We start from the raw sequence: 23,394 nt of genomic DNA on the forward strand, positions 1-23,394 counted from the left end.
GCCTGATGACCAGGTGTATGGGAGGTACAGGTTTCCAGCACACATCATACTGGACCTGGTCAGTGAGTGGGAGGATGACCTCACATCACCCACCCTGTGCTCCCAAGCACTCAGCCCCCTGCAGAAGGTCCTGAATGTACTGCACTTCTTGGCCACTGGATCCTTTCAGCGGACAAGTGCCATAGTGGGTGGTGTGTCACAGGCCACGCAGTCACGCTGCCTACACCAGGTCTTGAACATCATCACTGCACGGCCATCAGTCCGCAGGCACATATATCTCCCCAGGACTCATGCAGAAAGGCGGACGTGCATCCAGGAATTCTATGGTGTGGCTCAATTCCCCAAAGTGCTTGGTGCAATTGACTGCACACATGTGGCTCTACGTCCACCCAGGGCAACAGAGCACATCTATAGAAACCGCAAGCACTGGCATTCCATCAACGTGCAAGTTGTATGCAATGCCAAGGGAATAATCACATCAGTATATGCCAACTATCCCGGGTCCACCCACGACAGCTTCATCTACAGAATGTCTACCCTATGCCGGGACCTAGAGGCTGGCCAGCATGGAGATACATGGCTGCTTGGTGAGCATGAATGCCACTGCACATGCATGCATGTCAGATACTGGGTCATGACACAACACCACTAATGATACCCATCACCACCTCCGCAGGGGACAGTGCCTACCCTATCAGCCCCCACATGATGACCCCAATCCGGAACCCCACCACGCCACCCGAGGTAAGGTACAACACAGCCCACATTGCAACACGGGGCATAGTGGAGCGCACATTCGGAGTGCTGAAGTCACGCTTTCGCTCCCTTGACCGTTCTGGCGGGCAGCTGTTATATGCTCCCCGAATAGTGTGCAGGATCATAGTGGCAGCATGTGTCCTGCACAACGTTGCAACACGCCGGGGCCTGCCCGTGGACATGGTGGTGCCCCCACATCCACAACCACATGCACGCCCGCTGCGCATGGGAGGGGAAAGGGCACGGGGGGAGGCAGCCCGTACGCAACTGGTGGCCAACTTCTTCACCTAGGAATCACAGTGCTGGCTAGTGCACACTGCTCTGGCACATACCATCTGACAATCAATGATGACACTACCTGACAATGTCACAAAATTACTTGACAATAAACTGTCAGATACACATCAGCCTGAGATTGTTAACATGGAAGTGTCACTATGTGTGCACCCCTACCTACACATACACCAGCAATGCATCACAACGAAAAGACACAACTCCATCAATCAAATATGCATTGCCACAGGCGATTCACTACATGACAACATTGCCATGTCACCCATTCCCTTCACAGTCCCGCCACTGAGGACACCATGTCATGGTATGTGAGAGCAAACAAACTGGCCATCACAACATGACACCGGTGTCACAAATAGCAGTGCCCCAAATGGTACATAGCCGCACTTGAACAGCTAACCGCGCTGGAGCCACTACTACACACCTGTGTAAGAGTAATTTCAATCAAATTACACACCAACCCACCCCGAAGCCCACCCAAACAAGACACAATGCATGTAATCAATGGTAGTCTCATTACCTGATTCTGCTGGTATGTCCTCACCGTCCAGATGTACAGTGATGGCGCCACGCAAAAGTGTCAGTGCACATCTACCGACATGTAGTCTGACTCCAGAGAGTATGCCCGTGTGAAGAACTGTGTGAAATACCTGCAAAACATGAGCAACATATGTAAGTAGAGGCACATATCAAACCATCATGCATAGTTAGGTGCAACAACAATGTACACTATGAATGTCTACACAGTATTGACTATGGACTGGCCAACAGCTCATGGGAGTCCAATGTCACCGTGTAATTTGCTGTCACTTGGGCACACCCTTTGCAAGCCCATGGAAACGGAAGCAGGAGGGGTGTGGATGTCTGCTACCCAAGCATCGAAACCAAACTCAGGACAATCCTGCATGTGCCCAGCCACAATACAGTGTATGCCCAGGTACCCACACAAGGCAACACTCTTGGAAAAGTAAAAAAAATATTGAGAAAAAATGGCCATGAAAGGGCCGGCGGGGGGGGGGGGAGGGGGCCACCTATGAGGTCCGAGGACAGGATGCACGCCACAATCCACCTGTGTGGATCATGGGAAACTAAAACACCCCATAGGCTCGTGGCCCACACGGCTACTCTGTTGTGGGAGATGAGTCGCTATCGCTCTGGCCAGACCCTGCAGCTGACTCAGGAGGTGGGGGAGCTGCCTCAGAAGATGGTGTGACAATGGGAGGCAGCCCACGCAAAGCACGAGTTTGCTCCTCCATGGCTGCAAGCAGGCGGGTCTGGTAGTTCTGGTTCTGGGTTGTAATCATGCGGAGGTCCCCATGCAGTAACTTCCGGGATGACCTGACCTCCGCACGAGTTGCCTGCATCTCGGCCGAGAGCGTCCGTGTCAGACGCTCCAGCTGCTCCTCTGTCCTTCTATGGGATGAAGCCTCAAGCTCTAACAGGGTCGACCTGAGGTGATGGAATTCTTCCCTCAGGCCTTCCCTGTGGCGCTGGGACTCCATGGAAAGTGATTCCCGCAGAGTCGCCAGTGCCGCCCGCCTGTCCATGTTGGACGCCAACATATCCTCCCTGTGTGCCTGGCAGATGGACTCTGTAGCCTGCTCCAGTCGCTCCATCAGCCTTTCTGGGGGGACAATGGAAGTGGCCACCCTATCCATGGCTTGTGCAATCATCTCGGATGATGCTGCCTGTTGGTTGGCCATACCGTAGATGGATTGCTCCCAAGCGGTATTGCCAGGTGGCATACGGCCACCACGTTGACGGGCACCACACCTGCCTGGGGCAAGGCGGACTGCGCCTTGCTGTGCCGGCAAGGCCTCAGGCTGCAGGACTGCATTCCCTCTCTGATCTGCAGCCCCAGGAACAGGATCAGAGATTGTGTGGTGTGGCCCTGCATCCGTAACCACCGGAGGCTGAGCTGCCGACACTGACATCCCCATTGAGGGCAATGGCCCGGCTGCAGGTGGGTCGGACAGAGGAGATTTTCTCCCAAGAACACTCACCTGCGACTGCACATAGGTGTCATCCTCCGAGTCTACACCTGAATACTGCTCGGGGGAGGAACCCCCAGAGACACCCCTCGACAGCACGACCTGCAGCACTTGTGGGTTTTCACCCACAAACACACCACGTCCCTCACTTGTGGAAGGTCGGCCCGGGTTGCCCTCCTGGGACGGCTCAACCACCACATCCCCAGCATCAACAAGTGCTTCGTCCCCTGCAAAGACATGAAAGAGAAAAATGGAAACAGGCATTGGCACCATGGCATGCAACAAGGGCTGATGAACAACAGAGGCAGTAGTTCTACGACACATGTCCCACATGACTGGGAGACCTCCTATGCATTCACCATCACTGGGTCTGTAGGGGAGGCTCAGGGCATACAATGTACAGATTGGAGAGCAACGCCTGCTCACCATGCTGCCTAGCACTGCCATCACACATTGGCCGGTGATTGCCATGTCAAAGGCACATGCCATCACACACATGGCATGTGACATAGCCACCAAGTGAAGAGGGAGAGGAGGGCAACTTTTTTGGATTTCAACCACTCTGGTCCTGACATTGCATCATCACATCAATAAGTTAACATGTTGTACGTGGATCTGCTAGTCCAAATTGGCCACGATGCACAGTGCCTTGTCTACATCAACAAAATGCAGTAAACAATGAGATTCCACCTCCCCATCACCTGTAAAGGAATCATATAGCATTCGTGAAGCACCGGTCCAGAAATGTATGAAGGTACAGCGGAGCACTGAGGGGTGGTGGGGCAGAAGGGGATGCCAGTCAACAATCCTACTCGTGCTGGTGTCATTCATGTCACGCAAGTGCAGGGGTGGGTGGCACAATGAAGTGCAAGGGGAAGTGGCGGCTGGAAGTGCTGTACAAGGTAAGTAGGACTTAACGTCAAGGGCAGATGGTGTTAGGCGCAGACAAGTGCTGGGGGGGTGGCCTATAGGGGTACAGAGACAATCATGCAGTGCTGTGGGCTCGGAGGGGACAGGGGAGGTACACACTGCATCTGGCTCGGCAAGGTCCTTGCAGATTTCTATGTGTCCTGCAGAGTTGTCACATGCCGCAGATATGTGCCCTTGGATTGGGGATCTCATCTTGGTGAAAAGGGTGAGGCGCTATTGCCTTTGGAGCATGTGGCAGGCCAGTTTGCCAGAGGATGAGCATGATGCAGGACATTCCCTCTCTGCCACCCGGCACCTGTGGTCTGGGTTCACAGGATCCGAGTCATGCCAGGACTCTGCATTGGCATGGGGCTTCAGACAGGTGGTCATGACCGTGGCAAAGACATCCAGTGTACCTGACATAGAGTGGAGCATGGAGTGGGCCCTGTCAGGATGGGAGTGAGCCTAAGGGGGAGCTGGATGGGGGGGAGATCTTGGCAGCATGAGCCTCGACTGACACACACTTCATGGGTTGGAATACCAAGAAGGTGTGTGACAGTGGTGAGGGTGGCTTTGCCTGTGGGGTGGTGAGGGTGAGCTGGGAGGAGAGGAGAATGTGATCACTCCAGGAGAGAGGAGTGCAGAGATGGACGGAGAGGGGAAAGTCAGATGAGATCAGAGCATCAAGAGTGTGCCCTGCAGAATGAGTAGGGACAGACGGGAGTCTAGAGGGTGAGAGGGAGTTGCTGAGGTCACAGAAAGGTCACGTGGGGGGGTCAACAAGCATGCAGGTGGATGCGTACAGCACCAAGGAAGAGGATTTCTGTGTCTGGGGACATGAGTGAGGAGGAGAGGTGAGGACACTCAGAAAGGAAGTAGTACATTTGACCAGTTTTCCCAGACACAGTACGCACAGTTTGTGAATGTCAAGGTGTGGTAGAGAGAGACGTCACACAAGCCATTCCAGAGTGGAGTAGGTCTAAGTAGGAGTGACAGTGGCAGGAATACCCTCAGGGAAGCCAAGGGCACACCCCCCCTGCACAGTAGTGGCGGGCCAGGGAGAGGGTCTCCTGAACATCAGGTAGGAGTGTGTGAAGGATGCAGACAGAGCTGGCCGTCAGACATGTTTCCATGAGACCAAGGATGTCAAGGTGCATAACCTCATGTAAGTGACAGATATCGGAGGAATGCCTGATGCAGCCGCAGTGAAAGGAGTGTAATTGTGGAGGAGGTTGACAGCCTTGGAGGACTTACGGGGAGTGCTAGAGATCAGAGGTGCAGCATGTGTAGGAGTTGGAGTGGGAGGCGGAGAAGGATCATGGGAGGGTGCAGGGAGGCAGTGCAGGATTGATGAGGAGAGAGGAGGGGGGACAGCAGGAGAGGAAAGGAAGTTGATGAGATGTGGGTAGCATTTCTCAAGGAGAATGAGGTTGGCCTAAGGGCCTTGGACTGAGATGCTCCCATTACCATGCACATCAATTGTGGCCTCTGAGGATTGGAAGGAGGCCAGGAGTACACCCCAACGGGTCCCACCATTGATGGTGGAAGAGGAGCAAGGAGAGAGGACAGGGACCATGTGAAGGGTCTATGGGACAGGCAAAGGCATGTATGAGCAGATGTCAGTGAGAGTTAGCTTTGAGTAGGCTCAGATGCACTTGTCAGCAATAGGGTGGGTCGCATTGGAGGGCAGGGTGCCCTCATTTGACTGTTAGCAAGCAGGTGTCGTGAGTAGGGCACGATGGTCTGAACTGTAGAAGTCAGGGAAGATAGACCATGAAGAGCAGCATGGAGTGTGAGGGAATGGGGCTCGAAACCAGACGGTACCAAAGCACACAGGTAGGAGGTGGATGTCAAGGCAACATCCACAGTATGACAGCATGTTGGTTGGCATTTATATACAGAGGACGCATTAGCATGTGGTATCATTGCATGTCAGGCATGTGAAGATGAAACTTGATTGGCTGGGGGAAAGTATAGGAATGGTATGTAAGACATCAGATGAATAGACAGGGGAGTATGAGCAACAATGTAGTGACAAAATGACAATTCAAGGGCAACTTCCATGGTGTAGGGCCATATGTGCACTGTTGCCAGTTGGGATAGTGCTGTGGGCAGATGGTGTTGCACTGAACATACTGGATGAGGCACATGGGTGCCACTATCAACTCTGCCACACACCCCCTTGACAGGCACCCAACATGAATGCTTCACACACACACCATGCACATGGATAATACACACATGCATGTGCACTCACCGGATGATGCCTCGTAATCAGGGAGATCTCCCACACCTTGGAGTTGTCCCTCGGTGACGTAGGATCCAGCTACGGACTCGTGTGGTGTGAGTTCTATTTCCTGTGCTGGGGACCCACCTCCAGTCACCAAGGTTGCGGCATGACTTGAGGCCAGCTTATCCTTTGCCCTGCGCTTAAGGTCATTCCAGCGCTTCTGGCAATCACTAGCTGTGCGCCTCACTACTCCAAGGGCACTTATTCTGTCAGCAATGGTCTGCCAGTGTGCCTGGCGTCTGGCATGTGTGGTCTTGGACCCTGCAACGATGACCATTTCCCTATCATGATCTGACACATACTGAACAAGTGCATTCAGTTCGGCGTCTGTGAAGCTTGGCTTCCTTGATGGGCCGGACTGTGCAGCCGTGCCTGGGGCATCAGCCTGTGCCGGACGTGCACTCTTCCTCTTGCGCTTGGAAGGGGGTGGGGATCCAGAGTGTCCTACGCCGCTGTCGACACTAGGGGCAGGAGCCGTGGTGGACTCAGTACTGGGTGTGTGGGATTGCACACTCAGCATGGGAGTAGGTGCAGGCATTGGGGGTAGTGGGATGGGGTCAGGCCTGATCTGAGGTGCATGAACTAGGACCGACACAGTCTTGGCAGGGTGTATGAGAGGTGGGGTGGATGGAGCCACACCCTGGCTACGGGGGCCAGCAGATGACCTATCTGGCATAGATGCGCGTGCCCTGATGACACCAATGTGCACCGGTGCACGTGCAGTGGACCTGCTGACCTGGATGTCAGCGATGGGATCACCCTCGGACAGGTCTGGTGCCACAATGGGCTGGTCCGACAAGGGCTGATCAGGGTTGGTATCAGCCACATGACCCTCAACTGGGGGGTGTGGGGGGGGGCATGGGTGTCCCTGACTGGTCCTCCAGACTGGGGGGGGACAGGGGCACCCTGCAAGTCACAACCACGTCCCCTAGTGGATCCTCCACGGCCACCACGTGTGGCTCGGCCACCTTTGCCACCCTTACGGCTTGCACGCCTCCCAACCATGGCACTGATGTTATTGTGCGTATGGGAGTCGGTGTGCACAATTGTCCTGGGCAATTGGGTGTCAAAGGGGTTGGGTACCAGATGGTATTCGTACCCTAGTGCAGTGGCAAGGCTATATGACACCCCTGGGGAAAGATGACGGGTCACGCAACGCACAGGCACCCCAGAAAAGTTAACGAACGTGCACAATACCCCTCCTAGACCACGTGTGCTGATGGAAAACCCTGCACTACGCTGTGGCATCCAGTAACACAATGAACGTATGCCTGTCACACGCAGCCTAGAATGACCTCTGAAGGGGTAGGCTACACACGGGGCAAGCACAGAAGTTAGATACGTGCGTGACTCACCGTCTGCCAGGTAAAAGAGCGTGAAAAATGAGCGCGTTTGGTTGGCAACACCCCCGCCAAAAGAAGATGTGTACGCTGTCTGAGGAGACAGGACAACAGTAGAAGGGGACACTGTTTGAGGGAACAGGCCCAGGTAAACCAGTACAAGAGGAAAAAGAGAAAAAGCTATCAGAGGTAACAGGGAGTACGAACTGGAAACGCCGTGAAGTAAATCGCGTGTGAAACGACAAGAAGTACAGAATTCACCCACTCGCTCTCCACGAAAAGCACGTACAGGGAAATGGTGTTCTACACTACCTTATATACAGGCCCACACGTACAGCATCACTTACGGCGTGTACGTGCTTGGCCCATGTTCACCAATCACACGCTTTGTCACTTCTGCGTGTGGATCCTTTTTCACCAATCACACGCTTTGACACTCCTGCGTGTAGCTCACTTTTCACCAATCACACGCTTTGTCACTCCTGCGTGTAGATCCATTTTCACCAATCACACGCTTTGTCACTCCTGCGTGTAGATCCATTTTCACCAATCACACGCTTTGACACTGCCCGTGCAGGTAACTATAGACGCACATATGCTGGTGACGGGTTTTCGCGCGATTCGCTGAGTGTGGGGTTTTCACGTGCAAAATCACTCCCTATCAGGCTGTCCACGCGTTCAAACACGAAAGACCACGCTCCTGGCCAGGAGGCCAAATTACAGTCCCCCAGAGCCCTGAGCACGCTCCCACCTGCCATCTGCTGCTGCCTGACTGCCTGCTGGCCACGTGCCCCACAGTGCTGGTGGGTGGGGGTGGTGGGAGACATGGGTGGGGGCCTGGTGGAGGGTGCCCCTGGTGGATGGGGGGTGGGGGTGGTGGGAGACATGGGTGGGGGCCTGCTGGCAGGTGCCCCTGCACTGCTGGGGGGTGGGGGTGGTGGGAGACATGGGTGGGGGCCTGGTGGAGGGTGCCCCTGGTGGATGGGGGTGCAGGGGGACATGATCAGGTGTGCAGGGTAGTCCCCTGTTTTGTGGGCTGCCTGCAGGGGCCGTGGAGGGTGTACAGGGTACACCTGTGAGGGCCCACCCAGCCTATTCGCGTTCGATAATTCCCTCGCACCCCTGTAATACACGTACCCTGGCCAATCGCGTGTTCTACTTCACGCGTACCCCTGTAATACACGTACCCTGGCCAATCGCGTGTTGAACTTCCCGCTACCCCTGTAATACACGCACCCTGGCTGTTCGCGTGTGATCATTCCCGCGTACCCCTGTAATACACGTTCCCTGGCCTATCGCGTGTTCTACTTCACGCGTACCCCTGTAATACACGTTCCCTGGCCTATCGCGTGTTCTACTTCACGCGTACCCCTGTAATACGCGTTCCCTGGCTGTTCGCGTGTGATAATTCCCGCGTACCCCTGTAATTCACGTTCCCTGCCTAGTCGCGTGTAGAACTTCCCGCGTACTCCTGATTTGAAGATTGCCCGCTTTGCTTTCCTTGTTTGCCTGCCCTGTGAAGTGGTCCAGGGTTAGCGCAGCCCTTAGCGATGATTTGGCGATTTTGATGGCTTTTCCTTGCGCGAGGGCGTTCTTGGGGGCGTTACTGGCGCTGCTGCAGGCTCGCTGCGATTCTCTGCGCCACGGCTGGTTTGGGAGCATGAAATCCATGAGCGCGGAAATCAGTTTTAGCGCACGTGCCTGGCGCAGACTATCGCAGGCGCACGCTGTGCGCCAGCCGCGTGCGCTACTTGTGCGCTGGATTCTATGAATTACCCTGTCAATGTTTTGTTCCTTCTGAAGATCTATGGTCAGAGATGGGGTGCCCAGAGGGTCTATGCCAAACCTTTTGTTTTGCTGAATTATGTCTGAAAAGATTCTAGGTATTACACTGCAAGTCTGAGTGAGCAGCAGACAAACCTTTTTTTTTTTTTAGAAAAAAAAATCACAAATTATGATGCAGAAATAGCATGTTTAAATGCTCTGTAGATAGTCTGCTCCTAAAAGGTGACAATATATAGCCACTTCTACTGAAGACCCGTTCAGAAGGAACATCACTTGCTGGGATGCACAGGTATTTTGGGCTAGATATGACAGAATGGATACATTCTTTTGATGTTGTTTCCACCAAATGAGGGGATCCTCATTTCCCGGGAAGGATTGGCAGAACTCTGTAGTATTTGACTTGGTTCAGTCTGCTGCCGGAAAAGTGGACGGTTTCACACACTCTGTGATTTCCCACAGTAAATCATGTAGGATTTTTCTGGGAATAACATCAACTGTTTTTTTTCTTGCTAGTATTGGAGTTGGACTTGTTTTTGGAAGGCTTTGCAGCTGCTGCTCACTCTGTTGTTCTTCACTACCTTGGGGGTTGAGGGGTCCTATTTCTTGCCATGGCAGTGGTAAAATCTGATTCCTGATCCTCACCTTCTTCCAAGCTGAATTTTTCTTGTAAATCATTTTCTTTTATTGCTTCTGCTGTATCAGTGACATTAGTGAGGAAGTGTTCTTTGAACCTTGGATCCAGGAATGTACAGATGTCAAGCAACACTCGTGTTTCAGGTGCCTAGTATCTACTGCTCAGGTGTGCTGCAATAGTTTCTTTTATTTCTCTCGCTAGTGGACAATCAGTGGGAGCACAAACCAGAATGTTATACAATAGATGATTTAATATTGGTATGATTGCTTATGCAGTGACACGTGTGCCACGCCACTAGCAAGGGAATCTGTGAACATGTGGACTGATCCAAGTACTAATGAAATGTCATCAAGGTTTGTCATGTCATTTTATTTTGGCATCAAATGCCACAGATTTCTATCTGCTGCAAGAACTGCACACACTGCTTGCTGCTGCTCAATGAAGTGCTCTATCATGTCACATGTTGAGCCCCACCTTGTGACTACATCATAAATCAGTGATTGTTCAGGAATGTTGAGTTCAGTTTGTTTTAAGGTTAGCTCTCCTCTTTTTTTCCAGCTGCAGCTGAATGACTCAACCAGCCGTCTGCAACTTTTCACTGCTGTGTCAACGTGCTGAATTGTTAAACACTTTTGAATCCCTAAATTTAAGTTGTTGCCAAATCAGCTTGAGCGTAGTACTTTACGTACCTGTTGAAATGCTTTCTTCATGATTGAGGCGTTCTCTGTGCAAATACAAGTAAGTCTATTAATGCCTAGTTGCCATTGTTGTAGCATGCCATCAAATATTTCAGCTATGTGTTCTGCAGTATGGTCTTCGTGCACATACAGTGTCTCCAAGCAGTGAGACTGCATGACCCACTCTGGTGAGATGTGGTGGAGTGTCAGGCTAATGTATGGCTCCCCTCTGCCACCATTGCTTATCCAAAGATCAGTAGTTTCTGCAAACCACCTGTCTCTGCCAACAGCTACAATACAATTTTGGGATTTCTTTTCCAGAAAAAAAGTTTTGCAATGGAAGTTCATATTAAGGATTCAACTGGTTTACTAAAACGCTTGAAACCTGGTCTTTCTACTATATAATAGGGAACCATATCTTTTGCAATGAAGAAAGCAACAGCAGCATTCATTTGTTGTGCAGATTTAGGGGTACGGTCACATTTCTTTTGCTTCTCAAACATTATTTCCATTGTAAATTGAGTGAGGTTTTCTGGAGTTTTGGGGGCACTGCTGCAAATGCAAATACAAAAAAAAATTAACTCAAAAGTAAACAAAATCATCTACAAGTGGACAGCCCGACACACCTTTCTGCCAAGGCAGCAGCACCTCGCCAGTCCAAGCTGGGCCTGTGTGCTGCTGCGTGTGATGCAGTGCACTGTACTAGTGCGCAATGCACACGTTACACTCCTCATCATGAATTATTTTATTTGGTGATGAATGTTGACGAGGTTTAAAACAAAAAATATCTTTGTACTGGATGATGCTTCTGTGGAATCTGCTGTAGTAGTGAAAGTGGCAGGAGGAGCAAGTAATTTCCTTTTGATGGACCGCTGCGTTTCTAGAAAAAGGGATGGATGGTGCTCTCGAAGATGCGTAAACATATTAGATGTGTTTCCAACCTTAGCTGACTTTTTTTGTACAGGCATGGCAAATGGGAAAGCCATCTTCTTTTTTCTCCTCTGATTTTAGCGTAGCCAAAGTAGTCCACACTGCTGAGGTTCGATGTTTCATGGTAGGGTACAGCAGCATTTCCTCACATGATGGGCTGGCAGTGTCAGTGTCAAGGTGGACATCTACCTCTTCCATCATTGTTGGATTTGGTTGTTATTCACTACTTCACCTAACAGTTGCTCTAGCTGCACTTGTATAAATATGGCTCATTATTTGACCCTAGAATTGGAAATAAAATAGCCTTATTGCGTCTGTGGCGGTGATAGTACAGTAATAGTCAACAAGCAACTATAACTCTGATAGATGATTCAAGTTATTAGTCTATGAGGTCATTCCTCTCTCCTTTTAAGTAGAATCGTTACAGTACTTTTAGACTGACACCTCATGTGATGCCTGATGTGACATTTTATTTTACACAGACAGGAAATGGAATACATAAAGGAGAGACAAAGAAATACATACAGTGGTGGGCGGGCTGCTGATTGAAGGCTCTTGAATAATCTGTGGCTACAATATAATGACCCCACCCACCGGCTGTTTTTCTTTTGTCTCCATTATAATGTATACTCTAACCCCACAGGTGCCTCTGACTGCCGTAGTGAGTCTAGTGACAAAGAAGGATTTATAGTTATGGGCATTGGGCAGGCAATTGTGCATTTAGTGTTTCCGATCCCTGTTGGATGTCCATCTTGTGTCTTGAATCAAGACAGTCACAAGAGATGGCCACCCAGCACGGATCTGAAACACTACATGCCCAATTGCCCATGGCCTTGACATAGCTAAGAAGTGGTACAGATGATTGCTAAGGCAATAACTGAGGTGATAACACGGGAGGAAAATGACAGCCGCAGGAATCCAGCAAACACAGCTTGAAGTTGTAAGGCGAGCCCTCAAAGGAATATATCGCTGTGTTTTATCACGGACTGTGGTGCTTCAAATAATGGGAGCAGCAGCTGTAGAGTAACCCCCTTGAGATTGACTCATGGCGCCTTTACACCTGAAGGGTTTAAATACCCTGGTGCCATGTGGCATGCACTGCAGTGCAGAGTCACAGAACCCGTCCGACAGCCTCAAGCAGGGAGAAGAGACATGTCATTTGCTAACTAAAATGATGGGATGGAGAACCACTAACCCCAGTCACCCCTATCTCTCGTCATTTTAATTTACAAATGACTGCATCCCCCACCACTGGGCGCAATAAAGCCACATGAACATGTAAACCCCTACAGCAGAATGTTAAGCCAAAATTATATTGTGTCTTTAAATTTTACATCCAGAATGGTAAATTATAAGTCCCAGAATGCAAAATAATGTCGACCTGAAAAAACTATTTAAGCCCACTGTACTTTCAGTGATTTTAAGACATGTAATAAAAGAAGTTGTGTAATAAACATGCATAGATATGCAGATTCTTTGCAACAAACCTCCAGCTATTTGGTGCAAGTATAAGATCATATGAGGTAAGGTTTTTAATTATAAACGTATGACAAACCCACATGTAACTCGCTCAGAAAGAACTTTTGTAGGACAGACTCATTTGGATAGTGGCATAGTTGTACTGCACCAAACTTACCTTCCAGCCACAATGTTAAATCATGCCGGTTGGTAAGCCTGCAAGGTTCTTGGACCCTTGCAGAAGTTAACACAGGCCAACAGGCCCAATCACGTAGCATGGTTGGGGAAGGAGGCGGTCGGATTGAAGGCAGGAGTGGACTCGGAACCAAAAGAGGGCCTGAAAAGAATTTTCAAAGTGTCCTCATATTACACATTTTTCAACAAGCCCAAGTTTTTCGCCACGAGAAAATGTGGAAATAAAATAGGTTATCACACAAAAGAGGCCCAGGGTGCAGAGGCCTACCGGAAAATCTCCCGAGTTCGCTATAGGCCAGTCCACCCCTGATTGAAGTTACTGGGAAGGGGGTTGGGGTGGGAGTGAGTCTGCAAGCGCTAGAAGCGTGTTTGCTCAACAACAAAAACCGAAATGCATACCTTTTGCCAAAGTAGCCAAACAGACCTGTCAGGCTGGGGGCCTAAGGCATAGTGCTGCTACACAAGTACACATACGCGCATATGTGCACTTTGGATGCATGCACAAACTCCCTTAGGGACACGTTGGGAACTTGGCCACTCCTCTTGCTTTGTTTCGAAATGCCACCCGCGCACACCGCTTGTCCACAAAATTCCTCGTTGTAGGTCGCCCCAGACCCAATAACAACTGTGTGAGCTATTGTCCGACCGTTTTCATGGCCACTGTATCATGCAGCCCAACAGCCACTCACACAGCTGTTTCGTGCAGCTCTGAAGCACCATTTACTTGCCACAAAAAGTCTGCACTCTGGCCGTCCACCAACGCAAATCCTACATGGTGCTCCACGTTCGTGGAGCATCCCAAAAGAAGGTTGCTCTCAGATAGAACATTGCGTTCCAACTGCCCACGCTGGTATGTGAGCTGCCCGCCCACCGACGTCACCAAACAGTCTGCAGGCATCAGGGAGTAAACACCACCATGAGCGCCATCCACGCCTGCAACACCCATGCCCCAGACCAACAGTACCTGCACCACTCGACCCGTGGTAATCATCGGAATTGTCCCCATGTGTCTGCAAAAGCTCTGCTCTGAACTACCTTGATCACAGTCACTGTACTCCATCACAGCTTCAACCCCCGCTGCAGACGGAAAATCCAGATCCTCTCCGCCGCAGCTCCAGGGGCACGAGGAGTAATGGGTGTGGTCGATCCGACCCACGTCAACTGCAGTGCCTCCCCGCCGAAGCTCCTGCAACACCGACTCACAAGCCGGCCAGCCCCTCAGCCTGTCCACAACCTGACCGCCAGCACACGGACCGTGCCTTGTCAGTTGGTGCTCGGTCCCAGCTCCAAGCCACACATTCAGCCTGATATGCTGGACAACATTAATAGGCCATCGCCAACGACAGCAAGCCGCCTCAGCCCACTGCACAGCCACTTGAAACATGGACGAAACGGCGCCCCCAGCCGTTCCTCCTTCCTGGAACACTAGACCTCGTGCTCCAACAGATCCTCAGGGCCCCCGTCCTGGACCCTGACTTTGGACCTCTGCCACTCCTGCACCGCCCGGCTTACAGTATTCACACAGGCCAACTCCCTCTGACCAATGCAGGACTAGAACCACTGGATGGACGTCTCCCAGGAAGACCGTGCTCCTCACCCGCTGCTCCTTCCCAGCAGGAATCCCACCCTCGTCACCAGTGATGTAACATGGCTCACCAAGCCAGACCAGAAGGTAGATTTACTGGTAAGTTTATTCCTTGTAGTTATATAGTAGAGAAAGCACTGGGACATCCACCCAACCAAGCTCATTAGGTCCCACTGACATCCGTGGAACCTCACACACATCATATCCATCAACACTCCACACTCCAAATGACATCACCAGCCAACCCACAGATCCAATTACAACACTATATCATAGAACGGAGTTGGCTAGTTTGGGAGAAAATTCCAGGAATTAGATATAAATCTACACAGACCAAAAACACTGGGTGGAATGTGGGGTTCACGGTCTTGCTCGCGGACCAATTCAAAGACCTGTGCTAGCCTACAAGTGTGTAAACTACGAGTTTTTCGGTAATAGGTTCTGTGCGCTCATTGTAACATGATTCATAGTATTTCACATCCTCATCTGCTGACAGGTATTGCGCACCATGCACATTCAGTCTCACAAAAAACACACGATCTAGAGAATAACAACACATTTACAAAGTCGCACTTTGTATTAAGGTCTCATTAATCGCACAACGCTAGATTTCAACAAAGTGGGGAATCGGGACAGAAGGGTGGACAGAGGGAAAGAAGGCCATGAGATAGAAAGTGAGAGAAGAAAAAGAGGATAGCGGTCCTGGTGTGGGGTGGTAGCATTGGGCTAGGAAGAGTTTTCAAGGCAAGGGCAAAGATGGAAACGAAGCATATGAGCAGACATTCCATCTCTGGCTTGGCTGGGGGTTTTCTCCTGCTCACCAGCTTGATCCCCTTTTGACCCCCTTTAACATGCCCCCTCGCTGCTTGTGCAGACCCCCACATGATATTTACATGCAAAAACCTGAACAATTGGTGGCAAGATATTCAACAGCATGTGTCAACGCACAGACACAAATATTAACATTTTGAAAGATGATCTTTTGAATAGCATACCCCAAGATCGAATGCAAAACTTGCCAAATCACCTGAGACGAAGGCCTTATGATTGCAAAAAAAAGTTGCATTTAAGCATTGGACGGACAACTTCCAGTTCCAAATAGATTTGTGGCTAATAGTATTGTCAGACCTTTTACACTCCGATTGACTTACAAACGGCAGCACTGCAGTTAAGAAAAAAAAAACATACCTTTCTTTTTCTGCTCATGCTGTGTGCGCTTCTGAATCCAAACACCCACCTATCACAGCAGTAAAAGCTGAGATTTTAAAATAAAATTAGGGGTTTTATGGAGCCCGAACGGAGTGCTGCTCAGCATACTGTCTGACAGTCACACGTGCGTCGGGATTCGGGAATGTTCCAAGCTGCCTGGGCCTGGGCAAACTCTACCTCCTCCAGCCCCTGGCTCGCTGCACACAGAAAGAAGGCAGCCCAGACCCAGTGCCAGCCCTACTTGCAATTTGCAAATGCATTCATTGAAATGCACTGCACACTGAGTTTGCACCATCGGTCGGAAAATAAAATCTGTGGGCACTCACCAACATTTTGTCGCAATTTGAGGCACTGCTTTTACTAATACCTTGATAACATAGAAAAATATGTTTGGGACCACAGGAACCCGACGGACTACTGACTCCCTTGCCATTGCATTGATTACTACCATTGCTCGAGCTACACACATCCCTAGAGTGGAACACACTTCCCCTTGATCTGTGAATGATAGTTATATTTAGTTTACTGAGCATATCCCTACCCAACAAGTTAACAGGGCAACTCTATGACTATAACAAGGGGGCTCATACTACCTTCCCATCCCACTTTTATATCCAGCTCTTTAGTGTATGGAACCGTCGAAATAGCCCCAGAGAATCCTTGCGTGTCAAGAGTTTTACCTGACAATGGAAAGTTCCCCTCCATAATACATGATTTAGTTGCACCTAAATTACCACAAATATAAATTGCTTATTTCCTATTTCCGCCTCCACAATGTGCGGTTGTCAATAGGATTGGACACGCGAGTGCTCTCTGTGGGCTATCCTAATCAGAATATGTATTTGTCCCGGGGAATGAAAAGGGCCGGCCCGGTCATTGTAACTCCTTGGAAGGGGGTGCCTGTTCCCCATGCTCTCCTGTTAAACTGTGTTCCCTCACCCTGCTGTAGTTGTTTCCCACGTTGCCCTTGCCTGTCAGCCCCATAAGGGAACTGATTTTGCCCCCTTGCCCAAATTACTGTTGTCCCATTCGTTGAGGCCCTTGGAATCCTTGCCCTGGAGGTGATGGCCCATATTTAAATCCCATCCAGGGACTGTTCATGCATTCCCTTGCGAAATGCCCCCCCTCTCCCGCAATACCAGCACTGTGATGTTCCCAATCCTCCTCCCCGGGGCTCTATCCCCCATAGCCTTCTGCTCTTGCTGCTCGAAATCCTCCTCTTCCCCTTGGTTCTCCTTCATACAGCCACTGTGGGTTGGGCTACTGCCCCACCCCCCCTAACCCATTGTCCCTGTCCTCCTTCACCTCATAGTGCTGCAATTGTGGCATTCACAATTTGTTGAGTGTCCTTTCCCCCTGAACCGGTGCCGTCGCTGTTGCCTGGGTGACAACCTTATTTAGTTTATTTTCCACTAGTTTTACCTCATCCGTTTGCTGGTTCTGGGCTGTCTCCCTTTCCCGCTCCTTGATTGTTTTACAATGGCGGACTATTATACTTTGTATCTCTGCCCATCCTTTGGCTTCTATTCCCACAATGTTATCTAGTTCCTTATGGACATATTTTGGTAATCCCCTCTTTACGATAAAATAGAAAAATGGCATTGCCCCTGATCTCAACTCTCCACATCTCCTGTAACTTAAGAATAGACATAACTGGGTCCTCAGCATCACCCATTGTACATTACATTAAGGAATGTAAGTCAGGGGTATCTGGGTACATCCTTCGTAGGGCATCCCATACTCTTGCCATTACCTCATTAAAGGCTGCTCCATGATGTTCATTATCTGCAAGACTTGCCCCAAAGCCCACAGTCCTTCTCCATATGCCCCCAGCCTGATCCCCAACTGTGGCGACCAGTAAACACTAAGGTCTCCTAGTGCTAAGGCTACCCCTGCTGTTTGTTTTTCAAATTCATAGATCCATTTATTAGCTCTGGCTATAAGCTGGGGGAGAGCTTTAATCAATTTTTTTCTGTCCATTTGAGGCCATGGCACATACTGCATTATCCCTACTCCTTTATGTATAAGAGGCATCTGCATATGTATTTTGTCTTCCCCGTTCTTTAGTATTTCTTCTGATCTTGCACTGCCACCATTAACTCTGGTCTATTTCTTGGTCTATCCCTCCTCACTGCCTCCTGTGGTATGACGGGTTTCTCGCTGCCTCTTCTCCTTGATCTCCTTCTTGCCCTGACTCTTCATTATTTCTACCACCTTGATCGCCCCCTTCATTTTCCCTTGCTTGATCTACTTGTTATCCCAGGACCGTCCATTCTCTTGGCCCATGATCTTTTTCAACACAAACATTTCGTATCGCCCCAGGGTTGAATCTAAACAAAAAATGTCCTGACTTCCAATCCCCTATTTTCTGCACCTGTACCCTTATTCCTGGTGATACTTCAAGTTCTTGTAACCTGACCAACCTTTCCCGCAACGCTCTTAACTCGTTGTCTATGTCTACTTGTGGACCCTCTGGGTACACTGATGCTACGGGCATGTCAGCACTTGTGCATGGGTGTATATGGAGGTGGAGGTGCAAAAGCTCTTGCGTCCCCCCCACAGTTGCTAATCCTGATAATCCTGTTATTGACACTCTCTCTGCCACTGGATGCTTATAGACGGGGTTTGTATACTCTACTGCAGGTTTAGGCGTTATGGGGTATATCCCCTTGCATTGGATTTTTCATTTTCCTGATCTTCCATATCCTCGAATAATCGGCAGAGATCTAAAATTTCCTTTCTATTTTGTAATTATTTTCCTTTATATTTTGCTGCTAAAAAGATGGACATTTTTTCTAGCATGTTTTTGTTATGGGAGCCCTGCTCTGGCCGGGAGCAGGACATCCCCTGTTCCTTTCCTTTGTTTCTACTATTCATTATTTGTGGTACTTCTTTATTATGTCACACTACAGTGGCAGAACCCTATGCATGTATTTTATTGGGGTTTCTTCCTTCATAATGTTGTGCGTGTCCCTAATACTTCACTTAGACCCTATTGCTATGCTGCGCAGGCTGCTACTTGTTACACAAAAAATACAGATCAACCCACTTTTTCCCCCACGCCCCCTTATATTTTTACGCTTTGATTTCACACACACACACCGCAACGCATCCACCTTCCTTCCCTTTTTACCACAAAAGACAGCAAAAGAAAATATACAAAAATAATTGACTAAAATCCAGACCCATTCCTTATACAGAGCCACTACTTTTTCCCTTATATCCTTGTAATACCACTTTCCCAGCTTTTTTAATATGCTGAGGATTCCATTGCTTTTATCGTCATAAAAGAATAATGCGTGGTACTACCTTCTCAACCTATTATGGCTGAAGATCCCTTATTTCCCAGTCCTTATATGCTGAGGCCCCCTTTCCTCTTAGTCATTATATGCGGAGGCTCCCTTTTTCCATTATAAAAAGTAGAAAACCAGAAATACGCAAACATTTCAATACATAACCCACCACCTATCCAATCTACTCCTTAATACATCACCTGAAATCCTATCCAATCTATTCCTGATCACATCACCAAAAATCTTATTCCATAATACATTACCAAAAGTCCTATTCCATCTATTCCATTGACCTCGTACATCATCCACATCACCATACTATCATACATTCATACATACATGTTCCCATGTTGTTATCACTTGCAAGAGTATACTCACATGTGCATGTTTTACTTGAGCTTCCTCCGTTACGAAGCTGGCATGTCTTTCTGGAGCCACGCCCACTGTAAAACCTTACCAAACTCCAGACTGTCCAGAATAATGCCCTTAGAGAAGTCACTGTCATCTCCAAAAGGGAACACACATCTGAAACCAGGAAGCAGGTTCACTGGCTTTCCTTGAAAAGAGAGGATAGTCTTCAAAGCTCTTGCTCTAACACACAAATGTGTCCACAACCGGGCTCCTCTATACCTGGCTCAAAGAGTTGTCAAGCTGTTTCCTACTAGACCCATAAGAGTGGCCTACTCCAATAGGATATCCGTTCCTAAAACTAGGAGAGTGTATGCAGGAGGATCTAGTTTCCCAGTGTTGGCAGTGACACATTGGAATGCCTTGCCCCCCAGGGCAGAAATGTCTAATCACACTTAGCCTTCAGGAAGATAATTAAAACATTGCTGTTCACCTAATGCTGTTCACCTAACCACCTTTGTCCTAGGAGTAGTGCATTTTCCATTCTTGTACCTCCCACTGGAACTGTACCATGCTCACTGTAACCAAGAGCGAAGTATCCCTTTGTAACTAAGACATTCTCCTGTAACTAAGACAATCTCATGTAACTGCGCCTCAATGCCCTTGGGCTGCTAGTGCGCTTTACAAATACAAATAAATACATTTAGTGAGCAGAGAGGATTTCTTTTCAAATGGCTCCTACTAAAATCACTCGGGATACATGCGTTTTTTATTTATTTAGGGGACCGATCACTATAGATGGCCGTGGCTCTTTCCTAGTGACTGGCCTACTGCTTTGCAAACTACAGGGGCAAAAAACTAAGATCATGTCGGGTCGTCATCACTGTAAGGGCAGCCCAATTTACAGGGGTAGCCCTTAATTATACGGGTACCCCTAATCATGTTCACACCAGAGTAAAGAACACTCCTCTAGGGAAATGAGGCCAATAGCCTATCTTGCAAGGATAACAAATGTATTCTTTACAGAAATGAGGATGGGGCAAAGAACTCTGCTCCCTGAACAGCCTCATGTCCCTCTTCCGTTCCTTGCTCCTGGCAACTGGAGCCAGACAGGAGCTTTTATACTCTTGGCTTTGTCACTGTATCTAGGCATGGCTCCATCCCACACCGTCCTGCTTCCATACAAGGGATGCTGCAAAGTTTCCTACCGTTATGGTCGGGCTTTCTGTTTAGGACACACTATTTTACATATTACTCCCTTACAAAGACACACACTGCAGCCCTTCAGACTTTTACAAACCTTGAGGCTTAGCCTAGGATAAACAAAATATTTCTATAACAAATTTTCATTCATACTCCACTCATTGTACTCATATTTTTATGTGGTCCTGTCATTTCTTTTAAACCTGTTTTCGTATTTCTGCATGTCGTACATTGAGCATGTTAAAATCCCATTTTAGCATACATGGGATTTTGACTGACAGCAGGCAACTGGTGAGCCACTTTGTGTGCTCTCCCTGAGCTATCCTTAGTGACGCAACACTGCATGAACTCTGCAATCCATTTTTAGGACAGACCACATTCCAGCCTGCTTTGAGATTTTTAAAACTAAATAGTATTTTACAAATGTATTCAGCTAATAGTTATTTACACCTTATATTTAAATAACTGTCTTCTTTTAGTGCCTGCCCCATGTCTGTGTATATGATTATATTTGTATGAAAAAGCTTTCTCAGTGCACCTCCTGCCTCCTGATCTGTTGTAGTGCCTAGAATCAGTCAAAATAAGTCTTGCCTAATTCTAAAGTGCTTGGGAATGAAGGAAGGCTCTAGCTCCTTCCCAACAATAGGATTCCCAAGCTTCATAGTTCCTTAGTGAATTCTAAAAAAACAATACACTCTGGAGGCATGCTACTTGGTGAGAAACACAAACCTCAACTCGCCCACCAAATCTGGTGCACACCCCGACACACCCAGAAATGTTGGGCCACAACCCCACAGACACATACAAATCCAGACACATGCAGAAATACACCCACAATATACTCAACACACTCACAGAAACACCCATATGACATGACTTGACATGTGGAACTTCGATCCTGAAGATACTGAGGCGGAAAGATTGCCAAATGACAGCGCAAATTCCACCAAATTCACAAACCGATTCATGCCACATAACACAGTGGAAACAGGCTACAAACAGCGCACAACATGCAGAACACTAACATCATAAGCACATCACTCCCCAATCACATACACCATCAATCACATGCAAAGGCACAAATGGACACCTAACACATACCAACATTCTCACCCAAGCAGCCGCCTCATAACTCCATGCCACAACAATTGCCAAACAAGGCTCACACATGGAAACCAGCAAGCGCCCAAAGCACCTGTCCCACAAACACCTGACTCCTCCATGCAATTACCACAAAACATTTGACTGCCACAATCACCCAGAAAGAAGCACCCGGCGCAATCAGCATCAAACACTTCCACCTACCACACAAAGGCACAATAAAAGGAAACAAACAATTGGGCCCAATCACAGCATAGTCTGTGATGGCCAGCAATATTGAGGCAGTGTAAACATTCTGCAGGTAGCAGAACTTCTCCGAACAGGAGCTACAGCAAATAGTGGACTTAATAACTGACTATAAGGCCGTCATGATCAAGACACCAGGCCACCACTCCACCCAGAGCCAGCAGGATGCCCTTTGGGAGATGCTCACATAAGACATCAGTGTCCTGGGCATGGAGTCATGAACTGCAAAAGACCCCAAAAAGAATTGGGGGATGAGAAGCGCCAGGTGAAGCTAAACACTGCTGGATCGCTCTGGACCAACCTCTCTAAGGAAACCCACCAGTCCACACAGAACTCATGCCGAGGGAAAAGGTGATCCTCTGCATCATCCCAGAAGAGGCCCTCAAAGGGACACGAGGCACTGTAGCAACCAAGGGGTTGAGCGGTAACGACTTCACTTTTATATCATGACACACATATCCATGTCTACCATTACTCTATCCCCTAGAACAGTGCATGCGGTGTTCTCCAAGGGCCCAAAACATGAACATACAATGACCCTCTACTGTGAAGAACAAACATGATGTAGTTGCCAAAGTCGTCTTTTTAGCATTGCACATTTCACCACAACATGTCTTCAAACCAAACCACAACAATGAATGAGTATAGGGGCACACAATGCAATGACATGCCGTCACGCATGACACCCATACTTCACACAGCTCAGTCACCCACCCTCCCCATCTGCAGAAAGGTCCTCTGGCCACAGCAAAAGGACATAGGCACAATGTCAAACACATATGCTGACTACAATCAAACCACCATCTCACACAGGACTCAGTCATCCATATGCACTGTGAATAATGGCCACCTGCAAAATCATACACCACGCAGTCGGGTGTGCAAAAGCACTACCACATGTGTTAATATATGGATTGATTACAGACAACTCTAAAACACACAGCGCAACACTACATGCATGAAAACAGGACCCGCTCATGTTAACTACTACTTTTCACATAACATGTGCCCTGCCTCCCATTGACTTCAGCCATCAACACGATCACATGCCACTCCCAGTGCACATGTGCACTGAACTGCTTCCATTGGATAACAAGTTGGCTACATCTGCCAACAGCGAGATGGACCGTCCTAATTAAAAACGCCACAT

At 48.8% G+C, this 23,394-nt stretch overlaps 1 long non-coding RNA gene across 2 annotated transcripts in view; it reads left to right on the plus strand.

Moving 5' to 3' along the window:
• LOC138488183 (uncharacterized) overlaps positions 1-23,394 on the plus strand; it is a 361,019-nt gene that overhangs the window by 65,882 nt on the left and 271,743 nt on the right. For both annotated transcript variants that reach the window (XR_011274601.1, XR_011274602.1), the window contains exon 2: positions 10,558-10,737. This is a non-coding gene — a long non-coding RNA (uncharacterized lncRNA). The remainder of the gene's footprint in view (positions 1-10,557; positions 10,738-23,394) is intronic.

The sequence above is a fragment of the Ambystoma mexicanum genome, chromosome 9 (assembly GCF_040938575.1).
Source record: "Ambystoma mexicanum isolate Mex_15411 chromosome 9, UKY_AmexF1_1, whole genome shotgun sequence".
Lineage (NCBI taxonomy): Eukaryota > Metazoa > Chordata > Amphibia > Caudata > Ambystomatidae > Ambystoma > Ambystoma mexicanum.